Source organism: Eumetopias jubatus, unplaced genomic scaffold (assembly GCF_037043125.1).
Source record: "Eumetopias jubatus isolate StellerSeaLion01/CBP00866 unplaced genomic scaffold, mEumJub1_p1.0 scaffold_6, whole genome shotgun sequence".
NCBI classification, from domain to species: domain Eukaryota; kingdom Metazoa; phylum Chordata; class Mammalia; order Carnivora; family Otariidae; genus Eumetopias; species Eumetopias jubatus.
The window spans coordinates 64,486,562-64,508,901 of record NW_028274812.1 but is presented as its reverse complement, the minus strand read 5'-3'; positions in this window follow the sequence as shown (position 1 = coordinate 64,508,901).

Genomic DNA, 22,340 nt, shown 5'->3' with positions numbered 1-22,340 from the left:
TTATCTCTGTATTTTGCAAATTTTACTGTGATATATAGTAAGTGTTGGCCTGCTTTTGTTGATTTTTATGGAAGTTCTCTGTGCCTCCTGGATTTGGATGTCTGTTTGCTTCCCCAGATTAGGAAAATTTTCAGCTATAATTTGCTCAAATAAACCTTCTGTCCCTTTTTCCCTCTTTTCTTCTTCTGGGACTCCTATGATATGAATTATTTCACTTTATGGAGTTGCTGAGTTCCCTAAGTCTTCCGTCGTGATCCCATGTTTTTCTTTCTCTTTTCTTTTCAGCTTCATTATTTTCCACAATTTTATATTGTATGTCACTTATTCATACCTTTGTTTCTTCCATCCTTGTGGTGATTATATCAGTTGGCTTTGCATCTCGGTTATAGCATTTTTTCTTTTGGCCTGACTAGTTTTTAGGTCTTCTATCTCTGCAGCAAGGGACTCCCTGGTGTCTTCTATGCTTTTCTCCAGCCCAGCTAGTATCCTTATGATTGTTTTAAATTCTGGCCAGGCATATTACTTATATATGTTTCGATTAGAACCCTGGCTGTGACCTTTTCTTGTTCTTTCTTTTGGGATGAAATTCCTCCATCTTGTATTTTGTCTAGGTCTCTGTCTTCTCTGTGTTAGGACATCCTGTTATGTTTCCTGCTCCTGGGAGTTAGGGCAATATTAAGAAGAGGTCATATACTATCCAGGGCCTTCCACTTCAGGAACTGTTTCTGATGTGTGCTGTGTGTGCTCTGCTATTGTGTTTTGGCTGTTTTTTGGTGTGTGTGTGTGTATGTGTGTGTGTGTGTGTGTGTGTGTGTGTGTGTGTGTTTTCCCTCAAGTCACTCCTCTACAGAATTTCTCCTTGCCTTCAGTAGAGAGTGTTTGGACCTTGTCCACTGTGTGTAAGTTTTAACTAGGTATGTTTTGGTCAGCTTGTTAAAAGAGGCTAGATCTTATTTCCACTGGAGCTGAAGCTTTGCAACACTCTATGGTCAGTAGACTTGTGAGTGTGGGGGTTTGTGCTGGTCTTCTGGGAGAGGGAGCCTACTGCTGCTCTGGATCTCAGACATACTTGCCCTTGTTAAAAAAAAAAAAAAAGTACCTGCAGAGTGCAGGGGGTGGGGCTCGGTGTAAGCGGTTCAAGCCTCTACTGTTGGCACTGTGATGCTCTCTGAAGTCCATCTGATGGATGGGGGCGGGGGGGATTGTGGCATCAGCCCACTCTCTTGTCCTTAGAGAGGGGAGTTTGCACCCACTGCTATTCAGGAAGTCCTCACAAAAGAGCAAACAGTCTCTCCTCCTGTGTCCTTCCATCCCTCAGATCCTTGTCTTCATCCTGTCTGTGTCTGAGCCATCTAGACCTGGCAGTACCTTGGTCCTGTATTTTATCTCAGGGAGGCTGGCTGGGCTTCAAAATTCCAAATTTTAGGGATATGATGTGGCATGGACCCACACTGATTCTCTGGGGGAGGGTATCACTGCACTGGTGCTGGTGCTAGTTTGTCCCAGAAGGGCAGTCCCATGAACATGCAAGGACTTAGAGTTTATGGTAAAGCACAGCAAAAAGCCAGTGTCCAGGTTAGTCACCCTCAGCAGGTGTTTCTGTACCCATGCTAACAAATGGGGGCAGCTCACTCCTTGTAAGGGCATATAGGGTTTCTCTAGGTGTGGGTTTGACACTTTGAGGCACAATAGGGTCTGTGGAATGGAATTCTAGCCAGAGAGAAGACATGTAAGCAAGGACAATAAGCTGGAAACAGCAGAGTGCTAAGGTAAAGAAAAGTAGCCAGTTTTGCCCATGATAAGGATAATGCTGAAAAGCATGTTGGGGTCAGAGGACAAGCATGTACTTCAGTTTAAGTACACACTGACATGGTCAATTCAGAGCTACAAGAGGCCTAGGACATAGCACATGGGACTGGATCCCAGAACAGCCCATCTGAATGCTTGTAACATGTTTTTGCTCCACATAGGAACCAAGCCTTTGGAATGAAGCTTGATTCCTACTTTGCTTTCAGACCCCACCTCTGTTTCCTAATGGCCTGAAGCCTCTGCATCTTTTCTTTGAAGGAAGAGCTGCAGCCTAGAATCATTCTATATCCATGGGCCTGAGCAAGACGACCCCTGAATAGGACAGCTAGCTGCACACCAGACTTCAGTAACATCATTCTGCCAACCCAATCCATTTTACCTATATACCAGGTGTATCCCAGCTAGCTCTTAGTCATCCTACCTTAGCAGAAGGATGTGTATGAGGAGGGTGTGAGGGTGTATGGGTGCAGTATGAAACAGTGAAGCACTGTACAAAGGAAAACACTTCCAATTTCCCCCCTGGACATAAAGAAAGGTACGTGGAAGCCTCTGAGAATTTTTCCTTGACTCAAACTTTCAAATTAAATTTTGATTAAAGAGGTTAGACTCAAACTTTTGGATTATATTTTAAGCAGCCCATTGTTTTATCACTTAGCCAATTATGTGTTGATTTTTCTTATTTATACCTTTAGATAACAAGATAAGCTCAGGGAGTGATCTGAAGGACCTGTAAAATATGAAAAGAAAATAAGTCTAGTATTGCACAAAATTTAATAATATGTAAATAACCAAGAGCTTCTTTGAAAAATGCAATTATTTGGTTATAAAGTGTAAAAAATCTGAGTACATACCAGGACAGTAAAGGAAAGTTTGTGATTATTACAATAAGTCAGATATGCTGGTTTTAATAAAGAAGTTTGGACATGGAATGTGCACTTTATTCAACAATTGTACCCTGTGACTAAGTTAAAGATTCCACTCCTGAATCCTGAACCGTTTAGGAGTTTTGTCAATTATCAAGAGGAAAATAGGCTCATCACCGGTAAAGCCTGGAGATTTAAATCTAATCCAAGAGTGTTTTGATGTTTCATGTCAGGAGGAAAATAGATCTAGATTATTGCCACCAAGAACTGCTTTCTACTACATAAAGCTTTATTCTCTGGTTTTGTTCTAAATAGAAAACGTGATCAGAACATTTTTATAAATGTGCAATGATCCTTTATGAAAAGGAAGTAAGCATGAATAGTTGTGAATGCTTATATTCTGGAAAGAAGCACCCTGCAAATAATTATTTTTACTCTGTTATTGTGCACTTCATACCCTTTAATTTGATAGGTAATAGACAGAGGCCACATAGTCAAAGCATGCTTGTTCACAAACTCCATTTCAAATAAAAAACTCCATTTAAAACAGGAATAGATTCAGATTATTACACAACTCTGAACAACTATCACAAACTACATTAAATATAAGTATATATTTTTAAAAAAGTTTATCTGAAATTTCTGTACATTGAATTTTACCATTCTATTTGTCATTTCACTGCATGTCCTTTCCATTCAAATATTCATTGATTCTAGAAAGAATAAGTATCAGGCTTAAATTCCTGTGATTCTACCTTTAAATTTCTTCCTTTGAACCTTCTTAGAAAAATACTGTATGTACGCTCTGTGTACAAAGATCTGTGATTACAGACTTTTTTTTTTTTATAATCCCATTCCTTCAAAACTTCTACTTCTGTATAGAAACTTACACATATATATATAGTTATGGGTATAGATATATAGATATAAATCTGTTAGGTCTACCATAGCAATGACCATGTAACAATAGATTCCAGCCATTTTGTATCAGTGCCAGTTTAATGTTACAAATATGACTTGTGATAATAATAGCCTAGAGACTGATTTACCCTGTGCCAGGCACTGATTGTGTGAATTATTCATTTAATCCTTATAACAATCCTTGAGATAGGTACTACTTAATCACCATTTTACAGAGGAGGAAACTGAGACACAGAGAAATTAATTAACACAGTTAAGAAGGTGACTTGTGAAGCCACAATTGGAATTCAGATAGTCTACCACTAGAGTCAGAGCTCTTAACCACCATATGATGATGCTTATGATTATATATCTATGAAAATCAAGCAACTTTTTTTAAAGATTTTATTTATTTATTTGACAGAGACAGAGAGAGAGGGGACACAACCAGGGGGAGGGGGAGAGGGAAAAGCAGGCTTCCCGCTGAGCAGGGAGCCCCATGTGGGGCTTGATCCCAGAACTCTGGGATCATGACCTGAGCCGAAGGCAGACACTTAACGACTGAGCCACTTCAAGCGACTTAAAAAAAAAAAAAAAAAAAGTTATTGAAACAATAAGTTATTGAAAACAAAGTCCCAATTGTGAAACTGCTCCCTCTCACCCACCCATTGTTCTATCACCTGCTGATGCTAGGCTTTCATGATAGTGGTGTAGATGTTGTCTGCATGGAACTCTGGAGTACAAATTCAGCCAAGGCTTTAATCCTGATTCCCCAACCTTTTGACTGTGTGAATAAGGTAGATGATTTTTACATGTCTAAGTGCCAGCTTCCCCATCTTTAAAGTCGGAATGACAAACTACTTCTCAGGTCTGTTGTGAGTTCATGAGATGAACCTTTTGTCAATGAGTCCGTCATGTACTGTTAGCCATTATCATAGGTTAATAGTTATAGCCAGACTTTAGAAAACAATAGAACAGCTTTGGATTTATGTGACTGCACTTACTGACTTACCTAGTAACATTAGTTTACCTTAACTGCCATAATTAAATAAATAATTTACATTTTAAATTAAGAGAATGGAATTCCCACCTATTTCTGTAAAAAATCAGTTTAAATTCTGGTATTTACCATATCAATGCCTCCAACTTAACCCTAGTAAATATATTAGTAATCATGGTTTGGAGTGGTCAAAGTGTAAATAGTCACAAGGTCATCAGGATACTAACATGTTGGCAGTGGAATTGCAGTGGTGACCAGAGCAGGGCAACACTGTTGATTAGTTTATCTCCTACATATTGCATAAGGACATTATAAAAGCAAATGCAATTATTATAAATGCATTTAAAAATCTGAAATGTTTAGTGAATAATGAATATAAATTTTATGCATAAGTGTATTTTACACATAAAAATCATATCTATAAAGGGAATGCTGAAGCTTACAAGTATTAAATAAAAGATAAATTTCTTATATAAATATTCCTCTAGGGAAACACAGGTCTTTAAATATTATTTGATTAGTTCTAATAGAGATTTTCCTCATTTTCAAAGTTAATCGAAGAAAAATATTTTTCCTGCAATCCTGAATTTGATTTTTCTTTTTCTTTTCACCAATCATCTTGTACTTTAATCATCAGAGGTAGCCTTTGGATACTGGTAAATAATCATTTCTTCTTTTTCCCCATGCCACCCAATTGTGGAGGCATCCTGGATGTCTATCAATTATATATACTTTTGTTATCTATTCATAATACAGCTTTTTATACTTTTAATCTCTTTGGTAAATAGCGTTCCTGGCCTTTTCTAGACTTGTCTATGTGCTTCATTTTAACATCGGTTTTAAAATAGAGTAGATGACCTTCAGAAAAAGTCTATAGAAAGTCATCCCGTGACTAAATTAAGTTTCATTAATTTAATTTAGGTTTAAAAATATTCCTTATTCATGTAAAATTTTGTTCTAATTGCATCTTTCCAAGTCTGCTTATCCTGGAATCAGAATCTTGACTTCTATATCGAGTAGACCCAGGCAAGATATTCCATACATAGCAATACTTAGAAGGCTGCTCTAATTTGAGACTTTATGAAGACAAAAAAATTAATTGAAAATTATTGAACTTACATTATGCAATAAGAATTATTTATACTTTATAATACAATTAACAGGCATAGTTATATTCAACAAAATACAAAATAGTGCTTCTTCACTAACGGTAAAAACTTTAAGATGAGGAGGCATTGTATCATGCTGAATTGCTTTAGTGTATGGATTAAAAACCAAAGCTTGATCATATAAAAAGGAAAGACATTTTCCTGTCTCTGCTAAGAATTATCAATGAGATCCTTGGGTGTGTTACTTACCATTTGAAACTCTCAGTTTCCTAATTTATAAGGTCTGGATAAAAGCAACCTCCTCATAGAAATGCAATGAGCAATTGATCAGATAATAAAAGCATAGAAATTAGTAGAGGGTATGGAATAATCTTTGTTCAATGATTCAATTCCATTGAATCTTGGAATCTCATCTATGCAGGCACATTCTGAAGTTGTCTTCTAGGTTTTTGCTGGTTTTCTTCTGATTCCCACAGTGATCTATTACTTGTATGCAGATATCTATTCCTCTCCACCACTTATTAATTTATTGGATTCCCAATCTCCCTCTGAAATTGCTAAAAGTCTAAACTTTCAAGCAATCACAAACTGATATCGAAGAGTTTTCTTCTCTCTACAATGCCCTGAAAAAAAAATTCTCTCTCCAGTTTTACCTATAAGTCAGTTTGGAGTCTCTAATGTGAGGCCCCCAAGGTCCTATCAGTCAGTCTCCATCAGACATCTTGGGTCAGTGCCTTGCCCTTAGCAGTTTCGGTGGTGGTGATAGGAATAAGGAATGCTGTTTTTAATTGCTTGCTTTTGTTTCATTCCATGTTTTATTCCATGTGAATATGGATTTTTGAAAACAACTTCCATAGATACATGGATCCCATAATATTTCTTATGAAATTTTAATAAGCCTTTTTTTTCTGGCTATAATCAATTTTACTATTTTACAAAACCAGAAATGTCTAAAACAAGGACAATAGTAGAGATGCAGTTTTTTTTGTACTTATGAATACCAAGTTTTTCCAACACAGTGACCATTAAAATGTGCTCATTTTATTCTGTGTTCTTTTCCCCAAAACAGTCTAATGGACTCCATTAAATGTGACAAAACCTCATTCTGTGTTTTTAATGACATTTTAGTTACCATTCTAAAATCAGTTTGAAAATGACCTCCATTAAATTCAATTCAAAATTTTTATTGACAAATAATAATATGCCATTAAATAATAAATGAGGCAAATAGACTTCATTAATCATAGTATGAAAATAAAATTCCGACTGAAATTTTTGAAGATGGAGAGAATAACTAAATTGTTTAACTAAAAATGGAAAGTGTTATTATTTTGTAACATTTGGTAAATATATTGTTTAATCTACAAACAAAATGTGAAGAGAAAGTTTTAGACAATATTCAAGTAATTACTTAAATTTCAGAGTAATTTTTAAATGGAAATTTGATTCTATACATGTAAATAAAAATGTATACATGATGAGTTTCTGATAATCATGGCAACAATTGACATATATATAATATAAGCAAATGTCCCTTATTTATTCAATAGATCATTTTAGGAAGTGTACATTGAAATGCTTCATGCCTTAAATATTGGTAAATATTTCTTATTAGCCTTGAGATTTCTAAGTGGCTAATAAGAGAAAACTGAAGGGATTGAATCTTTATGCAATGTTCATGTAAAAACTTTTTTTGAGAGATAAATATAATCCAAAAATATTATATCAATTTGTCTACCTTAGTAAACACAATACACTTTGGTCAAGGAGCATCATAATAAGTATCCATTTTTGTTCTGCTTTGCTGATTATTGCAACGTTGAACTTTTGGCTGACTACATACTAACTGCAGGACATAGGCAGAGTTTGCTTTACAGAGAAAGTCTCCGATACCAAGTATTTGTTTCCATTTACCTCTTTCTTATTGAACTAAAATGAAGAATGTTCAGCTGCATGACCTCCTGGGCTCTGTGACACTTCTGTCTTTTTCAAAAATTAATTAGTGAATCAAAGGCTGAATCAGCCTTCTTCCAAGCAATTTTCTTGCTCTTCAGAAAGTTAACTTCTCTACTCTCATTATCAATGTCCTTTGCCTTGTCAGCAGCATTTAAAACATTATCCATTATTTCTGCATCACTAGCACAATGTCAATGGGAGGGGGCGAGACCCTTTCTGCGGAGCTCAGCCCAGTGGCAGGGTTAATCAGAGTGGCAGGATCAGGGGTGTCAAACAATCCAACAGAGAGACAATCAGGGATCTGGGCTGAGTTATTAGGTGCTGTTGGAAACAAAGAGATGGAGAACTGTCAGCAGAGCTGCGGCAAGCAGTGAACAACATCAGGATACAGGATATGGGATCCAGGCTTCAAAAATGGTCTCTAAGGTAAAACAATGAGTATCTAGTAAATATATTAATAGAACAAATGGAAGACTGTTTAAAGATCAAGATTAGGGTCAGAACCTCAGTTCAGGTTCACAGAATAGAACAAAGTAGGATCATAGGGTCAGATTACCTGCTGGAAATGGGTTTCTGGTCTTTTCATTCAACCTACCAATGCTGGGGATTCTCCTCTATCAGAGTTCTCCTGACAGAATCATCTGCCTTGCCCAGTCTCCTTGCCCTTCTAAATGATACAGATCTGCTTTGTGCCACAATGCACTGCCTTTCCTTCCAATACAATTTTGTCACCAATTTATGTTGTTCTTCACATTTTAACTATTTTATTTTATTTTATTTCAAGATGTTTCAGAAGATGAAAATTTTTCATTAACATTATTTTCAGACAATCCCAGAAACTTCATAGCAAGTGACAATTCTCAACTTTTAACTTTTAAAAGAATTAATACAAAAAGATTAAAAGATATACAAATATAAAAAGTAACGTTACATTTAATGAGTACATAAAAAGCATAAATTTCTCTGAATATATAACAGTAACAAAATCTGGATTGTGATTGCCTCAAGGGATGGAGAGGCATGAGGCTGGGGAGCAAAACAGTAGTCTTTAACTCTACATTTTTAGGAAGAAAAATTGTGAGACAAAAACAAGAAAACATTACTATTTTAATTCTTGTTGGCAGACACATGGGCTTTTGTTTTGTCTTCCTTAGCAGGTTTCCTGAACTTTACAGTATGTGTGAGAAAAAGTGAGAAATAGAAAAACAGACAAAGTGAGAAATAAATGATAACCCCTTCCTCCTTTAATTTTTTCTTAAATTAATCAAATGCTTTATTCTGTCTCTGAGAATTTGGTTTCAGTTTTCCATCTGTCCTGACACTTGCCATCTGCCGACTACTGATTTTGGCTTCATTCTGCTCCATTCTTTGGAGCTCATCTCAACCTATTCCTGTGAATTATAGATAGGAAAATGACCAAAAAACAGAAAACACACAGAACCATGTACCCAAGTATAGAAACCTTCAAAGAAGGGGCAGATGCAGGATTAGGCCAAGGGACAGTGACCTTGGTCTTCTAGACTAGACTGTCTGAGAGATAGAGGGTAAGGACATGATGAGGAGCTCACTGACTGCCTAGTATGATGATATTCTCCATGTAAGAGTGGGGTTGGATAAGAGTGAGGCTGGTATGGGGCAAATACAGACAGGAGATTTGGGAAGGAATTGGAGATGTTTCAAATAATAACTAGTCTGGGGCAGGATGATAAAAAGAGGTATGAAGGTAGATTTTGATGATAGGAAGAAAGATAGAAGGATATAGATATGCATTTTTGTACATAGTAATGTTAATTAAATGAATGAATAAATGACTCAATAAATTTATATGAAATCATTCTCAACTAGATAAATCAAGTGAAAATTGAGCAGAATAAGGCAAATCATATTTTTAAGTGGGTGAATGTTATTAAATAAAGAAAATTTAAATCACTCTTCACTACCCTCCCCAACACATAGACAGACAGACAGACAGACACACAGACACACACACACACACACACACACACACACACACACACACGTTGGTGGGAGGATATATCAGAATCTGGGCAGGAAAGAAAATACGAAGTTTAAATACACTCTTCAGGTAGTTCCGGGGTATGCCTTTTTGTCTTCACCATTGAGAATGTCTACTCTTAAAATTATTTGCATTTGCAAAACTCAAGATTTTATCTGACGGAATATTGCAGGTAAGAGTAATCAAACTAAACTTACTCTCTTAAAAATTAGGAAGACAATTCCTGAAAAAATGCTAAGTTCGAATATGGTAAGTATCATAAATAGTACGATCTCACTGGCATTGTAAAACTATTCAGGGTCTAGATTGCATTCAGAAATGAGTTTTCTGAAAAGAGCACAAAATTATATTTCAGCTTCATGGTTTATTCATTCTTTTTGATGGACTATAGTAGCTTTCTAATGTTGTATCTGTATTTAAAGTGACAAAATTGTAGTTGGGAAAAATCATGGCTTATTCAATTGCATTTGTCCATAAAAATATTTGAAAATTCCAATGAAGATTGGGACAGAGATGTGACAATTTCTAATCTCCTTCCTAAAACCAGTTTTATAAAAGTGTTCCAAATGAGTCACAAACAGAGTATGACTTTTCACTGACAATTTTCAATGCTTCAGAATTCTTAAAAAGTTGCAATTTTAACATCCCAAGTTCTGTACTTATGGAAAAATCAATATAATTCTTTTTTTAATATAATTCTTAATAATCTTATTTTCACAAATTTCGAACCATATGTGATTATCTCCAATTGCACTTCAAAGCTTATGACTATTTTCCTTCTAATTTCTCTTTATTCGTGATTGGTAGATACTTTTGAAACACATGTGTGGTTGATGCTGCCATTTGTTTCCCAAGATCTAGTCTCTTTCTCTATGGTAGTACACCTCCTCATTGCTAGCAGGGGATATGGCCACCTTGAGAAAAATACTATGATGTCCAATCTGCATTGCAGCTAGGGGACATGTAAGTAAGTTTTTGCCAGTGGGTTGTGGAAACAAATGGCCTATGAAACTTCTAGAAAACCTCTCTAAAAGGGATGACTGTACCCAATTCCTTCCCTCTCCCCCCTTCTTGCTAGTTGCAATTACAGACATGTTGACTGGAACTGAAAATACACTTAAATTTCAAGTTTTTAGTATGATAAAGAAAAAGGTGGGTGATAAGATATACCTGCTAATAATGCAGACCATACCATAAGTCCTTAAAATGCTTATGTGGGCCTCTATGTAAGAAGGAAATAAATTTTAATCTTGATTAAACCAGTTTCTTTCACTCGCAATTATACCTAATCCTAAACATGTATTATAGAATGCATTATATTCCCTAGCTAGCTCTATCTACTATTTCTGCTAGGAGGTAGACCGTAATATAATAGATAGTGGATAAACATTTGATATTTAGTGTTTGGCTGTCTTACAGGAAAAACTGAACATTGAAATGATAGCTTGGGTATTTCATTTGATCAACTTTGATACTTTCAAAGTTCCTTTTTACTCCAGTTAATTCATATCACATGTTAATGGTTTTCTTTCTTTTCTCTTTACTTTCATTCTACTTTTTTATATCTACTTTTCTTGGGTTTCCACCATATTTCTTGTTTGCTTGTTTGTTTTTGACATTGTTCCTTCACAGTTACAGGGTTTTGTTTATCTGTTTTGACAAAAGCACCAATCACATTTCAACATCTTCAGTCAGTTTTCCTGATTTACTCCCAGGTCTTATCAGTGATTGTGAGACTCTGACACTCTCTCTCCCTCTTTCTCTCTCTCTTTCTCTCTCTCATCTACATTTATTTTTCCCCCAAATTGAATATGTTGAACATTTGAAAGAAAAATAATTTGTATGTCCAAGATATTTTAAGAGGCTCTAAAATATATTAGGGATACCTTTAGAAACACCTCTAGTTGTACTTTTTTCAATTCCTAGGGATGCTGCTTCTCAATTTAAAAGTAGAAAATTTAATGATGATTTTTAATCATTATCTAATATTGGCTGATGTGTTCTATAAAACAATTAATTAATTGTATACAACGAAATTCCAGGGCAATGGAATGAAAATGTAAAAGTAGAAGCAGGCTTTTGTGGCTGAGCCTCGAAAATTTTAAAATATTTGAAGCTGGTTTAAGAAAAAAAAGAGTTATAAAACAAACAGTTCTATGAATATGTTCCTGAGTGACATTTTAAAAAGACAAAGCAAATTTTAATGCACTCCACAAAGGGATGAATATTTAGGAAAGATAGGAACATGAGTAAAATGACCAATTCTTTGAAATTCAACTTGTCCCATAGCATATATGTGGAACAGGCCTAAAATAAAATATGGTATCCTAAAAATGGCAGTAATCAACCCAAAATCAAAATAGAGGGAATACTGCTGCCTGCTATGGTCTTAATGCATGATGCCATTTTCTTATTTCATGTATTTTCCCTGACAATTCTTCTAAGTTATTTCTCATGAGAAAAATTGCGTTAAGTCATCCCCAGAAAAGTGAGTCATAGTAACTAAACACACAGGAGTATCATTCCATGGATGAATAAATGAGAGCAGTTCTATTTCAAAACGCCAGATGCTATACATTTTCTGGAAAGGATCAGGATATCAGGTCTTTAGTGAGACTTCCCACTAAGCTGAACATCTGTTCATAATATATTGTGCACTTGCTAGTAAGCCTAAGAATGCTAAGGCGATTAGAACATCTTGATTGTGTTTTCCAATAGTATACAGAAAAAAGAAGATGTGGAATCAGAGCATTGAGCAGGCAGGAAATCAGCACTCAGCCACCATCCAAATATGTACCACGTTGTTTCTCAATTAGTAAGTTGTTAGAAATTTTCATGAAAGTATAGTTGACCCATTCAAGAAAATCATGTGACTTTGTCCTTGAAATGAATAAATAGCTAAAGATAAGGATAAATAGGGGAAAAAAATTTCACATATGCAAAAGCATATCTACCCCTGGAAGTATTTTAATTTCCTTGGCCATCTTGTTTGAATTGTTTCTCTACAACACTGAAATTACGAAGGAAGGAAAACCATTAGCATAACCTTATAGGACATAGAAAATAGATTGCTTTGTGAAACTGATCTTCCATTTAAATATTCCTCTTCATCCATTACTTTATATCTGGTCATTTACTAAATTCTTCCTGACTTTTTCCTAACCAATGACCTTATATTTTTATATACTGCATCAAAAATTCATATGTTCTATTGAGAATCTCCAAACAGGAACTATAATGATCATGAAAAGCCATCAAGTCACTGTACATTATTTACAAATGGAAAATAAAAATAAGTTTTTAACTCCTGAAACAGCCCCTTATTAAACCCTCTAATTTACCAATGATACAGATTCAGAACAGTTATGCAAGAATGCAATTATTCCCTTAGGCAGTACCTGATTAAGCAAATTTAATTCAATTAATTGAATCTACATATGAGGAAAATCTATAAAAACCTGAATATCCTGAAAAATTTATAACATGGTTCCACTGTGTGAGGAAAAGATGGTTAAAATTATGGATACAGGAAAGATAACAGGAGCATTTTTTTTTCAAGGACCATAATCATACTTAGGTCATTATTGTTTGATTTGCCATATTATTTTTGAAAATGTGTTTCATGGGGCGCCTGGGTGGCTCAGACGGTTAAGTGTCTGCCTTCAGCTAAGGTCATGGTCCCAGCGTCCTGGGATCAAGCCCCGCATCTGGCTCCCTGCTCAGCAGGAAGCCTGCTTCTCCCTCTCCTACTCCCCCTGCTTGTGTTCCCTCTCTCTGTCTCTCTCTATGTCAAATAAATAAAAAAAAATTTTAAAAATTTAAAAAAAAGAAAATGTGTTTCATATAATTATCTTGAATTTAATTGAGACAAAGAGCATGATTCTTTGCTAAAACTAAGTGCTGGAAATTAGTTCTCAAAAACATTTTTTTTAAATAATAATGATCACACAATTAGGGATCAAAATCAATACAATGCACATGGGGAAATAAGTCTGCCAGGAACATGGTGCATGTTAGCTCTTCAGACTCAGAAAATAGAGAAGTCTTTCAACAGTTCTGACCATTTTAGATGTGTGAAACATTTATCATAATTGTTATATAATTGTAATATCTGATTGCTCAAGGGAAGAAGCAATTTTGTTGGCAAAATCTGCCCTACATCTCAACATTCAGCATAATTTAGTAGATTATTCTAGCCCATGGATGATATGAAGACAAACAAAAATATGTAGTAAAAAAAAAATCATGTTGTGGGACATCTTCTTTAAATTAATGCTTCTCATGAAGTAAATTTAAGAAAACACAGCAGCTGTAACAAACCACATGAGTTGGTAAAATGTATGTGTTTTGCATACATTTTCCCAAATGGCCAAATTCAGAGAATAATATCTCAGTAATTAGCAGTAACCAAGAGGGAAAAGTCCAAAATGGATTATCAAGTTTAAAATAATATCTTCACTAGAGTGTTTTATAACAGAATTGGTATGTTCTATAACCGAAAGCACTGTTGATGAGATATTTAATATATGATCCAGTTTATTTATGTGTCTAGGATAGATAGATAATAGATAGAGCATTTTATATACATATAAAATGTAAATTCAATTTTGTTATTTTTCAAAGCTGATCGAGTCTTTTCCTATTATTCTTATGTATTCCTAATAGACTGATTATTGATAGATTTACCTGAAGAATTGTAACACCAAAAACCTGGAAATTTTAAGTAGATATCAATGTGTAGCTTTGCATTCTCTAAGTTGAGTTTTACTTTATTTCTTTAAGTTTTTTTTAATTATACTTCCTCCAATGAGTATTTAGTTTTATATTGTTTGAAAAGGAAAGCTTGATTCAGTTATTCTCCGGGTGTGTATTTTTAAAATATAGATGTAACTTTGAAAAGAAGTAACATTAAGGTAATTATTAGCATGAAGGTGATTGCAAGAGAATTTAGCTCCAATGAATGAACTCATGGCTGTTTGTCTGAGTGATTCATATAGGAGGGGACAGAGAAAATTACAGATAATTTTGTTGACCTATGCCTATGCTGAGTATACATGAAGAATGGGAAAGAAGCCAGAATGTTGGAAACAGAAATGTCCCAATTAAAAAAAAAAAAAGTTTCAGAAGAAAACACTGGTGTCAGATGACATTTGCCTTTTAATAGGGTTATTAGATTGTGAGAGGCCACTCACAGGCATGTCTAGATTTTTTTGCAAAACATTTTTCAAAGCCTTTCGTAAAAAAAAAAAAAAAAAAAAAAACTTGCAGAAAAGAAAATGGAGGATGTGAGTTGGAAGAAAATACTCTTTTTTTTTTTTTAAAGATTTTATTTATTTGAGAGAGAGAGAATGACAGATGGAAAGCACGAGAGGGAAGAGGGTCAGAGGGAGAAGCAGACTCCCCGCTGAGCAGGAAGCCCGATGTGGGACTCGATCCCGGGACTCCAGGATCATGACCCGAGCCGAAGGCAGTCGCTTAACCAACTGAGCCACCCAGGCACCCTGGAAGAAAATACTCTTAAATAGATTAATAACTGATTGAATATCCAGGTTTATGTATACATCGATGTCATTTTGAACAGAAATCATAACACTACCTCTTCAAAGTTTTTCTGAAGGACATTACCGAGACAGTAGTGGCATCCTTACGTGTGTTCAGGTTGGTGCAAAGCTGGAGGGGGTAGTTGATATTCAGATAGCATAATTATATACAAAAAAAAAACATTTTTACAATTTGGATAGGTGGGCCGTATCTAACAAGAAGAACTTTAGTAAAGATAAATGTCAGGTCTACTTAGGTTTTTTTTAAGATTTATTTATTTATTTTATTTTATTTTATTTATTTTATTTTTTAAAAGATTTTATTTATTTATTTGGCAGATAAGACACAGCGAGATAGAGAACACAAGCAGGGGAAGTGGGAGAGGGAGAAGCAGGTTTCCCGCCAAGCAGGGAGCCCTATGTGGGACTCGATCCCAGGACCCTGAGATCATGACCTGAGCCGAAGGCAGATGCTTAACGACTGAGCCACCCAGACGCCCCTTATTTATTTATTTTAGAGAGACAGTGCACACATGAGCAGGGTAGGGAGGGAGAATCTCAAGCAGACTCCCTGCTGAGCATGGAGCCTGAGGCTGGGCTGGGATCTCACAATCCCGGGACATGACCTGAGCCAAAATCAAGAGTCTGATGCTTAACTGACTGAGCCACCCAGGCACCCCAGTCCCTACTTAGATTTAAAAATCCACTAAAAACCTGGAGGAAAGGGGAAGTATAGTTCTAACCTTTTACAAGCCATCAGAGAGGGGATATAAAACTCTGGATGGGAGAATAAAGTAAATTACTTCTCAGGCTTCTTCTACCTCTGAGGTTAAAGAACTATAGTGCATATTTATTATACCATAAAAATTTGAAAATTGTTTTGAAAGTATCTATGAGTAAAGCCCTTTATATCTCTCTGAGCATCTGGGTGCATACCAACTTATTGTCCATAAAAAGATTACTCTGGTCTCTGACTCTTAGAACAATCATGATATAGCTTTAAAAAAGTTTTCAAATTCTCCTGAAACTAGAACACTTCATCTATTGCAAGTAGTCAGTTCATTTTAATGTTGGAGAAAGAAATTGTCTTCTTTTGCTTTTGTAGGAACTGGTTCTACCTCAGATATTATTATAGGAGGTGTATTGTGCTCCCTTTACTCAAATAGACAGAATAATTGGAATAATAATTTTAAATGCATATCAAATACAAGGGACTAGTCATAATTTTGGTACTAGACACCATTTTCAGGCATTTAAAAATCTAATTTTTAATAAAGTAAGTTTCATGTTGGCAATAAAGTCAGTTGGAAATGGATTTATTACAAATGATATTTTTCAAATAAAATTAGTGCTTACCTATGGTGTGAAAAATCAAAAGAATTTTGACATGGCAATCATATTGATCTTACCAGAACATTCCTCCCACTGATGTACTAAGTTTAAAATTCCTAAATAACCCAATTAGGGACCTTTAAGAGAGAAAGAGGAAAAAAAAATCCTGGCCGAATGATGACTAATTAGAATGACAGGCGTTCTTCTGACTCATGGGGGAGTCACAGTACCTAAGCAGTAAAAATAGCGTCTCATTAGTCTTTTAAACATTATTCCCAGGTTTCCAAGAAATTGATATTTAATCACTTTCCCAGTGTACAGCAGGCACTTATTACACTGGGAAGACATGGGGAGTGAAAAGTTTATAAAATTTCTGTCAATCTCCTCTCAATTTGAAGAATGATTCATTATAATGGGCCACCAGTGGCAAAAGGACCCTGAATGGAAGCCTGTAATTAACTTCGCTTCTTGCTTTATTGATGGCATTTGCTGGGTTCTGAGATTAGATGGTGTATCTGGTGGGATATACCCTATGGATCATGCTGTACAATATTCTAAACTACATCTAAATCATATCTACAGTTGTATTATTCAAAATTCTATATGTTGGTTTTCTGAAATTTGGGGCTATTTTAAAGTATTTGGAAACTAGGTTTGCTACTGAGGGTGTGTAGCTAGAATTAGTGTCTAAAGGAAGAAAATACACATCTAAATTTGGGGGCAACTGTAAAGAACAAAAATTGACTTTAAGATTAAACAATTTCTTTTTAAAAATTGTCAATATATTTGATCTCTGATTTGTTTGTATGAAATATGGCTATTCTTTTATCCTTTAGTCTTTAATACTATTTTACTCTTACTAAATGCTTAAAAGTATGGTTATAAGAGCTATTTCACTTTGTCCTTAAATCCAAAGTTAACTTTCACATGTATCCATTAAACTTGAAGAAAAGTCAATCCAGCAGCCACACTTCCCCCCACCAAAAGAATATTTTTCCAAATTTCACCAAAGAAACTAGAAAAGGGTGAACATAAGTTTTTTTATTCCACCACCCTTCTAACAAACAACCTTTATTTTATGGACATAGCATGACAAATTTTGTGGTAGTTTGTTCACTCCATAACATAGTAGGATGGTCATTCTCTGTTTTATATTCTATTGTAATAAAAAATACTCTATGTTTTTTGTTCAAAAGAGAAACATAATCAAGGCGTATTTACTATATATTGTTGAGCTTATCTATTTTTGATTTCCCATTTCCAGTCCACCCTGGGAAAACCGAGTGCTTCATGGGATAGAATGTCCCAGCTAGTCCCAAGGCAGTCTCTGCTAAACTAGTACAGGGTTTTGTCCTTAGAGAACTCATTTCCTAATGCTGGTAAGGACATAAAAACTATTAAAAAAACAATGCAGTAAGTAACTTTCTAGCACATACTACAACTTCATGAGCAAATGTTAGGAAAAGCATTCAGAGCAACTCTTCACCTGAAGTTCAGAAATAAACACTGCCAATAAATATTTTACAGTAACTCAAGAATCTTCAAAGTGGTATATTAGAATGGTTCAGTAGAATGTACTATTCTGGAAATCAGGAAACAAATTCTGCTATTGTAAAGTAAAACTGGGTAAATAATGACACAAATTTAATGTATGAAGTGGGAAATAGAAATAGATTTTTGCCTCTATTGAAAATTAAAAATTTGTTAAAAAATCCTTTTAAAACTTGCATTATTATTTAAAATCCCCCTTGCCAAATACTTTCCAATTAGTGTTCTTATGCAGTTCAAAATTTAAGATAAAGTATATAACATTCAGCATAACCATCTCAACATCTATGACAAAACCATAGCACTGTCAAAATCTTCTTTATACTGTCCTGTAGTCTTTACAAATCATGTGCTGAAAGCAAGACCTAAATTTCACAATGTGCATTCCAATTTTCTATTAAGTGAGAACCCTCTAAAGACCACAAAGGGGCCAAATTATCTAAAATATTAAAGGCTTATTATATTTCTCCTAAATTATCAATTTTGTAAAACAATTAAACAGGGAAAGCCAATTAGTGTGAAAGTGGTCTTTAGAGTATAATCATTAGTTAGAAGCTCGTTTGATAAGGTTAGGTCCAAATCTAATAAGTTAAACCCCCAGCAGAACCGTAATAGAGCCTTAGTGGCAGTTTTTAAAAGTATCACTCTCTAAATAGAAACAGCAAGAAATTAAGGAAATTGAAAAAGAAGCTATTTTTGCTACAATCAACAAAACCTCTGTAGAGCTATGTCAACTAAGAATCAGAGTAGTTTCTTAATTATGATCACTAGAAATTTATTTGTACTATGAATCAAGATTATTATTAGTTCCAGTTTCTTCCGGTAGAGTACTAAGGAGCACAGGTAAAATAATTATGAACAGAAGAGGCAAATATATAAAATAAAGTAAATGCTTTCTAACCTTGGGGCAAATGAAAGAACATTAATACAATGAGAGCACACAAATCTAATATACATGATCATCACTGCACCGTAACATTTTCAGCCTCTGTTAGCTCTGCCTCATTTACGTTTGGAAAAATATCCCTTAAATAATAGTTAAAAGAAAATAAAGGAGAACTAAAATGGTGTGTACAAATATATCTGTTTACATAAGCATGAAGTCATCTAAATGTCACAACAAAACTTCTAAATTACCAAATATTTGTTCTACACAGAGAATTGAACTATTTTCAGGAAAAGTAGATGTAGCCTAGTAAATGTTAACCTATTGGCCTAATTGAATAAAGGAAGAGTCACCCACTTTAGAGTACAGGAGTTTATATATATATATATATATATATATATATATATATATATATACACACATATAACTTGAAATAAGATTATTTATTTATTTTTGCTTCGGTTACATACATTTCCATTTAAGTATTATATAAATAGACATAAATGAAAAATGAAATATTATAGATCAGAAAAATCATGTTCTCTGTTTATCATTTCCTACCATCTTTTCAAATTCTGTATTTTAATTCTAAAGGAAGTAGATAATTGATGTGATAGGATCATCTACCCACCAGTACATCCACATTCAAAAAAGGACAGATTGGTCATTAGGGAACATTGGCTGATGACTAATGTCTCCTACCTCACCCTACACAAATATGCTTTTCAAGTGGTTATATAAGTATGATCAACAGTTATTTGCCTCTTCTTATTCCTTTTATTTCTCTATTATTGCATGTGCATATATGTTATGATTCATTTTTAAATAATGCTATAATTTAATAATTTATATTGACATTCATTGTGAAGTATCAATCTTTTTTATACTTAAGTATTTTCAGTAGCTATTTTGTTCTTTTTCAATAACAATGTTCTAAAGCCACATCTTATTAAAATAGTTGCATAAATAATCATGCCAGATCCCTCATGTAATTAAAAAATAAAATAAAATGAGCATCTGTTTGTACAAATTCATTATGTGAGTGATAAAATACAGGTTAAAGGTTAACGCAGAAAAAATTGGACATGGTGTATGAACACAAAATGAATTATTACATGGCTATGTAATTTTATTGCTATCACTTAGTTAATTATGCTGTATATCAAACTAATAGTTAAGCAGGCAAGCTCCTACTTCAGTGTCCTAGTCATACAGCTGTAAATTACTCCGTACATCTTGAATTGTTATTAGCCATAAATCTCACAGCAAGGTGTAATAACAAAAAAACAATTTGCCTTACTACTTGAAAACTTCACAAATGTACTTTTAAAAATATATTTCAAAAGAAATCACATTAACTCTGGCAGTCATGGCTTAATTTAAATACCTCAGTATAGACAGAAAAAAAAATGTTTTCATTATCTATGGCTGCATAACAAATTTCCTCAAAACTTCGTGACTAAAAACTACAACCTTTATTTGCTTACAGTTCTGCAATTTGGGCAGTGACAGCTCATCTGTGTCCCTCATGGCATCAACAGGGTGGCTTTACTAGGGCTGGACAATCTACTTCTTAGTGGCCTCTCATACTTCTGGAGAGTTAGTGCAGGCTGCCACCTGAAAACTCAGCAGAAGCCGCTGTCTAGGGTCTTTGGTTATTCTTTATGTGGTCTCTCCAGTTGGGTAGGTTGAATTCCTCACAGGATGGACGAGGGAGCTTTGGGGCTCCAAAGAAGTCAGACTTCTTACAAGTTGGCTGGTGTACCCCCAAGCACAAAAGCATAATTTGCTAGGCCTTCTTTACGGCTCTGATCCTCAGCAGGCACACCTTCGATTCTTCTGCATTCTGTTAGATAAAGCAGGTCATGAGCCAATTCAGATTTAATGGGATGGTACTTTACAAGTATATGTATGCTGAGGCCCTAAAATAATATTCTATTTCAACAAATAATTTCCTATATAATTTCCAAAAGTGCAAACCAGTAAGTATGATTCTTGTTAGTATCAATTTCATTTCAAATTAATATAAATACATATATATGCCCGAATTTTCCAAGAATTTATTAAGGTAGCTAACCTTAAATGTCCTTTCCTAAGGCAGGAATCTATATATTTTATCCATATTCCCCATCTAATTAATTTTTTTTTTTTTTTTTTAGCTCTACTCATCACTGTGTAGAATTAGCCTAGTTGGCAGTAGAAGGAAGCTGATGTAGCCACTAGGGTCCTGTTACTTGAGGAGATGCTGTAATGTCTATGTCCTCTTTATCAGACTCCACATGCAATCAGGGCAATGTTTCTCACATCTTACCCTGCAATATACAATACCTTTATGTCCAAAAAGCAGTAATAATCTTGAGATAAGTCTTTTCTTTAAAAGGTAATTCCTTAGAATTTTATACAGTTAAAAAAATGGTAAATTTAAGTATAAATACTTATGTACTATAATTTACTTGATGAAGTTAAAAATGCCCACCAGTTTTCAATATTTAGAAACTTGAACAATAATGGTAGCTGTCATTTGCTTGTCCAAACAATGCAGGTCGTATCAAGGCAAAGTCATTGGCAAAACTGAACATTTCTTGAGTGGAAGATGTTGCAAAACACAGGGAACATGTAATATGTGCAGAAAACATTGGGAGAGGTGCGTGAGAGGTGAAGTGAGAGTTAGGACCAAGAGAAAAACTATAAAGAAATTTATAGCATCTAACATTTATTGAGCACATACTATGTAACAAGCACATTATTTATATCACTTACCAAAATAACATAAGCCTGCAACCCACCACTGGTTACAATTCTTACACAAAGGAGATGAGAGGAGCCAATAACTGGCCAACTGAAAGAACAGGAGCAAAGTCTGAGCAAATACCCATGAGAGAGGTCAGTGCTTGAGGCTTAAGGCTCAGTGATCCCTGAGTCATTATTAGCACATGGACTAGAATGGGTTACAAGGTAAAACTGGCAAAACTAAAAAAACTCTGGGAATGTGGGAACTAATTTGTGGGAGTAGGTAAAGGATTTGGACTGAAGCACAATGAGTTTGGGTGACATAGCTAGTGCCAATATACAGTAATAGTAAATTGGCGTAGAAATTGGGATCTAAAATTAGGCAAGAGATACTGATTAGAGAAACATAAGCATAGAGTTTCAAAACCAAAATCATTTCACAAAGGGAAGAAAGTAGAAGTAAAAGAACAAAATTAAAAAGGGTCCTCACTGAGAAAAAACGTAATTTACAAGGAGAGAAAGAGGAGGTATGAGTGAAAAGAAAGATTATAAAAGTAAGAAAAGAACAAATAACACCAGGGAAGTATAGAAATGTGGCACAATTAGGACTGAGGGATGACAAACATTGCCTATTGAATTTTCATTTTGGA